Here is a 7,772-nt window from a genome sequence, read left to right on the forward strand (position 1 = left end):
ATATTGACAATGAATTATAAGATAGACAGACAGATAGATGATAGTTGTATGTACAAGAATCGAAACACATTTGCTCGTACTTGAATGCTTAAAGGTAAAGGTAGTCCCCTATGCAAGCACTGAGTCGTTACTGACCCATGGGGGACTTCGCATCATGACGTTTTCTCAGCAGAATTTTTATGGGGTGGTTTGCCATTGCCTTCCCCAGTCAATTTCGACAGTGGTATGTAGTCAGATTAACTTTCTCCTTTACATCTCTCTAATGTTTTAGCATAAAAGGCAACACTGGGGTTTAAGCCAGATGGCATTAGATGCTAGTGTCAATTAAGCACGGTGTTTTAAGGAAAATGTGTTCTCCTAAATATTTATTTATAACATCTTCCAAAAGCATTCTGTTTTTCTTTGTACTCTTTCACTTTTTTCTTCCTCCCTTTCTGTCTTTTTAAATCATGGACCATGAAGTATAGTCACACTTGCATTTCATTTGGAGTCCTCTAGTTAGTCCTCTTGGTCACATAAAATGGGGCAATTAATTTATCACAGCTTCAGTGTAGTTGTTTTATTCATCAGCCTTCCTTAAGGCTATTAAAAGTAGCCACTAGAGACGTAATATCTGTATTATAAACATCAGGAAAGAGTACTGAATTTAGGAGGAAGGTTTGGCTATAGGCTTTTTTTATTTAGTTCCTGTGAAATGTCAGGAAGACTCTATAATGAGCAACAGTAAGGAATATGCAGTGTAAATAAAGGTGAGAATTGCAATTAAAAATACTGTTTAGGACAGCAGGGGTGGACCTTCAAAATAAGATGAAGGGGGACCTTCAAAATAAGGTGAGGGAATCAGTGGACCTTTCCCCATTACCTAGATTTGATCTAGGTTCTATTCCCTCTCCCCTTCCAATCTCCCATCATAAAACTGTCACCTTTTATTTAGCAGGCGGCGAGAATCACTCCTCAAACACAGAATGCAACTGGAAAAGCATGTTATCATTCATTTAGGGTGTTAATCCTCCCAAAGACTCTTGCAATATATGTCAAAGCTAGAGGGTTTCTATCAGTAAAGGACAGGTTCGTGTTGCAACAGTGTTGCTAGAGCTAAGTAACGCAAGATCATTCCTTTTACAATGGGATTGCAAATTGTGAGCAGTGCTTTTTGACTGCTTGACAAAAAGTTTGCCTTTCATTGAGGCAATTGCTCTAAATTCTATTGCAAATTATTTGGCATGCATGGGACCACATTTCTTTTTCACAGCAGACATTGTCCTACATACATCATCCAATACACCCAAGTGAAAATGTATCAGCTTTCAAGAGGTGTTTTCTTTACATGCTTTGAACTTGGTGGTGGTGAAGAAGAATGTATAAGGGCCAAGCTACAAGTGACAAATGACACTTGAATGGCAAGTGGATTGAGTGGAGGGCAAGTGAACAGGGAGAAATACACTTGCTGTTCAAGTGTCATTCGTCACTTGTAGCTTGGCCCTAAGTCTTCACTTGTGAACCTACTTTGTACTGAGTCAGACCTTCGGTCCACCAGGGCCATTATTGTCTCCTGAGATAGTCAGCAGCTCTTCAAGGTCTCAGGCAGAGGTCTTTCCCATGTCCTACCACCTGAACTTTTCACTGGAGATGCCGGGGATTCAGCCTCAGACCTTCTGCACGCCAAGCAGATGCTCTGCCATTGCCCCTCCCCTTGTCTCTCTAATTCCCCTGCAAGGGTTGGCCTGTCAGTCTGCCTCAAATCAAAAGTGCTTGATCTACTCAAAATGGCTGACGGATTTGACTGCTGCTACCTAGCGGATTAGCCAAGCCTCTCCCAAGTCTTTCTGTTGGAGGGGAGGTGCAACCCGCTGTGGCAAATGACATCCTAAAAAAATTACTCTCCACAAACTTCTCCAGTATGACTTCCTACTGGGTGGATGAGGAATGATCATTTCCAGTTCCAATTCAGTTTGAGGCCAAGAAAACTCCGTCAAGAATTCACACAAGGGAAGTTTGGGAAGAATAATGTTCAGGAAAGGCAGGCTCTTCTTTGGAGCTTATCCTCTATTTAAAGAGCTTCCTTCCACAAGTCCGGTTAATCTTTCTCCAAAAGAAGTTCACGGCTTGGAAACCGGAGAAAGGGTGAGCAGAAGGAAGAGGAGCGGGTACTTGTCTGTACGTGGCCACGTGCACGTGGATATTGTGAGCATATCTTTAAAACACAAACAATGGCTCCTAGGGCCAGGTTGCGGACGATGAGGGGGAGGTGGGCGGGGAGACAGTGTGGTGGCTGCCATTTTGTGGAGGGGGTGGAGGAATTACCAGGGGCTGGGGGAAGCATGCCCAGGCTCATCCGGTGCAGGCCCCTGGTCTACAAAGCTGGCCCCGCCCCTCAGCACTTGGCCCGTGGTGGCATCCTGCCCAGCTCTTCCTTTCGTCACAGCTTTGGGGTTAGTAGGCTGCGTATTGGGCATTGGGCACTGATCTTTTTTGGGGGTAACAGGGCCCTCAGGCTCAGTTTCCCTATTATGGGGATCCCCATAAGGGGTCTGAGGAGGGAGGAATGGCCGGTGCATGCCCAGTCAGGGGCTGTCAGTCCACCTCACTCCCAGGTGGCAGGGGATATTTCACACAGGGGTGTATACCCACCTGGCACCCCACTGACTGTCATCCCATGGTCCCCCCCCTCAGCAGGTGTCTGAGGGGACGTGTGGGTCATTGGCTTGGAAGGCAGGTCAGCCGATGCTCGGATCTGTGCCCTATGCACGCCTTTGTACCTTGAGCTGTAATCTCAATAAAGTTGTGGCCTTCTTTACCTCCAGCACTGTGTCCGTGTGTTTGTGTCACCGTGCCCCCTCCCCACTCATCTCCGCCACTCAGCACTCACCTGCAAAAGTTTGCCAAGCAGTTTTGTGCATTCCATATCTTGACAATGCTTCACTACTCTAATAATAGTAAAAAAATCATAGTCTTCGTAACTCTGAGTTTTCCCACCTTTTATGTTAGCCTAACCTACAGACAAGTGTATAGTATTTCTGCTTTTAACTCTAAGTATTATCTCTTATAGGTTTTTTGTAACTTAAATGACCACATGTTCCGCTGAGGGGAAAACGAAGACGCTTCTGTAGAAAACCAAGTTGATACACAGTGCTGGTTTGTCAAACTAAAACGTGCCAACAGATTGCCAGACTGCTTTTATGAAATATGGTTTGTGAACAGAGCGCCTCCGCCGCCTCTGCCTAGCTGTGTCTCCCATGCCAGAAGATGCTGAAACCATGCCCTGCTGGCACCAGTTCTGTTTACGAAAATGGCATCAACTTCATGCGCCAGGGAGCATTTTGTTTGGGCAGGTCCTGCCAAGTTCGTCACCGAGCAGTGCATCAGCCTAGGAACAGCCATTTCTTGCTATTTCTGAGGTAAATTACTGGCCTCTATTTTCATCAAAAACTGTGAGGAATTCCTGCTACACTTGGGACGTGGCAAAACTGACTTAGTCAGAGTTTCTTGGATTAAGCATTTAAAAGAAATTAAAAGAAAAAAATGATCTTTGAGGAAGATGAGTCAGTACAACATAAAACTGTGACTGTAACATTTCATAGAAGTCATTTTTAAAATTCCATGGTATAGAAACCTGAAAATCTAATTATCTGTATAGATATATACAATGTACATTTATATCGGAAACTTAAATTATGATGGATGATTAAACCAATTCATTTGCTTGCAATGAACTGATGGTGACAGATGGCTACAGAAGACTGTCATTTATAGGTTCCTGATTCATGAGTTGCTTTGCACAATGATTAGTATGGAAAAGCAGCATACAACAATGCAAGCCTATATAGAGTTACTCAAGTTTGACTCCACTAAAATAAATAGGCTTAGATTGGAGAAATTCTTACATGGGATTACAGCTTGACACAGCAGTTGCCATAGTAAAACAAGTGATTGCTGTGGTTGGTGAATCAATGTGCCCATTCCTGGGTCAGTCAGATCTAGCCACAGTGATCCATGCCTTAGTTCCAGCTTGACTACTGCAATGTGTTCTATTTGGGGCTACCCTTGAAGAGTGTTCAGAAGCTGCAAAGAATGCAGAATGGTGTGGCTACACTGCTAGTAAACCAGGAGCATGTGACCCCGATATTACAGTACCACATTGGCTGCCATTTAGGGTTGCCAGGCCCTCTTACCCTCCCAGCGGGACAGAGGGACCTGGCACTCACCTTTGTAGACATCTTCGCGGGTGTGCTTCCGGGGGGGGGGGGCATGCAATGACATCACTTCTGCGGGGCTTTTTTTCTGGGAAAAGAGGTGGTGGAACTCAGTGGGTTGCCCTTGGAGAAAATGGTCACATGGCTGGCGGCCCCACCCCCTGATCTCCAGACAGAGGGGAGTTTAGATTGCCCTCTGTGCCACTCCAGCGGTGTGGAGGGCAATCTAAACTCTCCTCTATCTGGAGATCAGGGGGCAGGGCCACCAGCCATGTGACCATTTTCAAGAGGTTCCAGAACTCCATTCCACCGCGTTCCAGCTGAAAAAAAAGCCCTGCGGTGACTTCCGGGACATGATGTCATCGCACAGGGTGAGAGTGCTCCTCTACTTCACAGAGGGCTGATTTTGGCCTGTTTGGAGCCCAAATTGGCCCACTGAAAAGTTTGGGATGCTTTTTTGTTGGGATTAATGGATAAACAGTTGGAAAAACAACATGGTATTTTATTTCTATATATGACCATGGTGGCAAGCCTTTTATATGTGCAAAAATGGAAAAGTACAGTATTGCCTTCAATTGAGGACTAGATTATGAAAATGATGGAATTAGCTAAACTTACAGTTCTGATTAGAGATAAAACATGGTCTATTTTTATGGTTAACTGGAAACCCCTTATTGATTTTCTGCATGAGACAAGGAAAAATGAACTGATGATCTGTGGATTTGATCTTTAAGAAGATAAATTTGGAAAAAAATAAATAGAAGGGGGGCAGTATTGGAAAAGGTAAATTTCGGAGATATCAAATCTAAAAGTATAATGTTTGTTAAAATATGACAGGTGTAGAGAAAAATGGAAAATGAAGTATGTATCATTGTTCTTTATTATTTCTAATCTTTGTCTTTCTTCCTCTTTTTGTATTCTTTTTTCTTTACTTTTTTATATCTTTGCCTTTTTTATTGGGCTTTTAATCTTACTAATAAAATAAAAATTTCTCATTTAAAAAAAAGACAAAACTGTGGGAGGTCTTCCAGGGTGGCACAATGACATCAATCCCAGGAGTGATGTCACCATAGTGCCCTGGGAGCGTGCCTGGGAGGCCCATTCCTATGCCTTTCCCAGGTGAGTGGTGGCAGGAAAGGAGAGGAGAGACCCCATTCCTCCACTGGGGGACCTGGAATCGCTACTGCCAATCTGCTCCTGAGTCCAATTCAAGGTGTTGGTTCTCACCTTTAAAGCCCTACATGGCTTGGGACTAGAGATGGGCACGAACAGCAATACGAACTAAAAAAAGCCATGAACAGCACAATCTGCTGTTTGCAAACAAGCTGTTCATGAGGCCCATTCTAAACGAACAGGTGGTCGTTGCAAGCCTCGTTCGTTGCTGTTCGTTGCTGTTCATCAAGCCAGAAAGTCTGGCACCTGCAATCAATTCCCTTGGCAACTTAGGCAGGGATTGTCTGAACTCTATCTGAACTCCTGCTGTTGCCCTGGAAACCCCAATCTAAGCCCAATTTAGCTTGATAGGCAGGTCTTCCTTTCAAGTGTGGAGCTCCAAATTTATTACAATAAGGGAGCAAAGAGCAGGGGAGAGGAGGGCTCCCAGCTCTGACTTTGCAGACAGTGGAGAGAGAGTTGCTGTTGCCATTTTGAAAGAGAGAGTGCATTGGAGCTTGAATTTTCTTTGTGTGTGGTGGGATAGGGTGCTGCCAGGCTCTGGGCCAAGCTATTATTTATTATTGGTACTTTTCCTGCTGCCTGCTCAGGATTTCTGGGAGTGGTGCGGTTGGGATCTACCCCTTCAAGTTCCAGGGCTGCTGCCAGGCTCTGGGCTAAGCTATTATTTATTATTAGTACCTTTCCTGCTGCCTGCTCAGGTCAGGTTTCTGGGAGTAGTGCAGTAGGGCTCTACCCCTACCAGTTCCAGGGCTGCTGCCAGGCTCTGGGGCCAAGCTATTATTTATTATTGGTACCTTTCCTGGTGCCTGCTCAGGTCAGGTTTCTGGGAGTGGTGCAGTAGAGATCTTGACTTCGATGATGGCTGGAGGAGAACCTACTGGCCTCCACGAACAGCCAACCACTACCATGTTCATGGCCAGGACCATGTTCGTGGTTGTTCATGAGTCCCTGTTTGTGGATGGCAATGAACAACAAACATCATGTTTGTTTGTTTTTCCTGTTCATGCTCATCTCTACTTGGGACCAGAATATCTGAAAGACCACTTTCTCTTGTACGGTCCTGCCTGAGAGTTAAGATCCCAGGCAGAGGCCCTCCTGACTATCCCGACAACCAAAGAAGCTTGTCTGGTGGGTACCCAAGAGATGTTCTTTTTGCTGGAAGACCCATAATTGTGGAACAACCTCTCCAGGGAAGTGAGCCTGGCCCCCTCACTCTTGAACTGTAGGAGGCAGCTGAAGGCAGATTTATTTAGAAATGCATTTGATTAATTTTACTATTGTTAATAGCTTTTATACATATCTAGGTTTTAATGTGTTTTTATGTCTGCTGTACTCCATCTTCAGTGTGTAAGGGAGAAAGACAGCTAAAATGTTTTAAATAGATAGATAGGCCCACAGTTAATGTGCTAAACAAAGAAAGAGAAGTTTTCTGTTGGCCTTCGACAGTGCATTGAGTTAAGTGAAAAGGAGCAATTTTCTTGGAAGAGCAAAGTATGCAGATTATAGAAATGAGCATAAAACACGGAGATCTGGACAGGAACTAGGGCTGCAATGTCCAGGGGGCCTGGAGTTCTGGACTTACAGCTAATCTCCAGACTGCAGAGATTAGTTCCCCGGGCACCTTTGGAGGGTGAACTCTATGGCATCACATCCTTGCTAAGTCCTCTCCACACCCCAAACTCTGCCCCCTAGACCCACCCCCAAATCACCAGGAATTTCTCAACTTAGAGTTAACAATCCTAAAAGGAATAAAAGGTCACTTATCATGCAGTCCTATGCAGAGTCACTCCAGTCTAAACTCACTGGAATAACTTTGCATAGGATAGCACTGTTTGTTTGTTGTTCTGTACCCATCATCATCATCATCATCATCATCAGGACAATTCCAACAATTGTGGAATTGTTGACTTGTGTGCCATTTTCCACAGTTTTCAGTTCCATTTGCCCATCTATTCTATTGGTAACCAATCTCTGGGCTTGCTTGTCCTGCCCAGATCCAGGTCAGAACTGATATCTGTGTCAACTGTATATGTGTAGTTGTTTGGCCTTTCTTACTTGCTGATGGGGGATGTGTTTGGGAGAGCAGAACAGGACATCAGACATCTGTGGGCTGTTGCCCTTCTGGTTCTTCTTCCAGGCAGAGTTATGCTCTCAGCAGGGCTTTTTTTCTGGGAAAAGAGGTGGTGGAACTCAGTGGGTTGCCAGCACAGGGGGCAACTCTTGGTGGGAGGTGGTGCCCCTGGTACCACATACATGTGCATAAAGTGTGCACATGCTCCCAGGACCGCACAATGACATCACTTTGGGTCAGCTGGAACAAGGGGGAAGTTTTTTAAGGTTTAAAAACCTTGGCGAAAATGGTCACATGGCTGGTGGCCCCGCCCCCTGCTCTCCAGACAGAGG

This window comes from Eublepharis macularius, chromosome 4 (genome assembly GCF_028583425.1).
Source record: "Eublepharis macularius isolate TG4126 chromosome 4, MPM_Emac_v1.0, whole genome shotgun sequence".
Taxonomy (NCBI): Eukaryota; Metazoa; Chordata; class Lepidosauria; order Squamata; family Eublepharidae; genus Eublepharis; species Eublepharis macularius.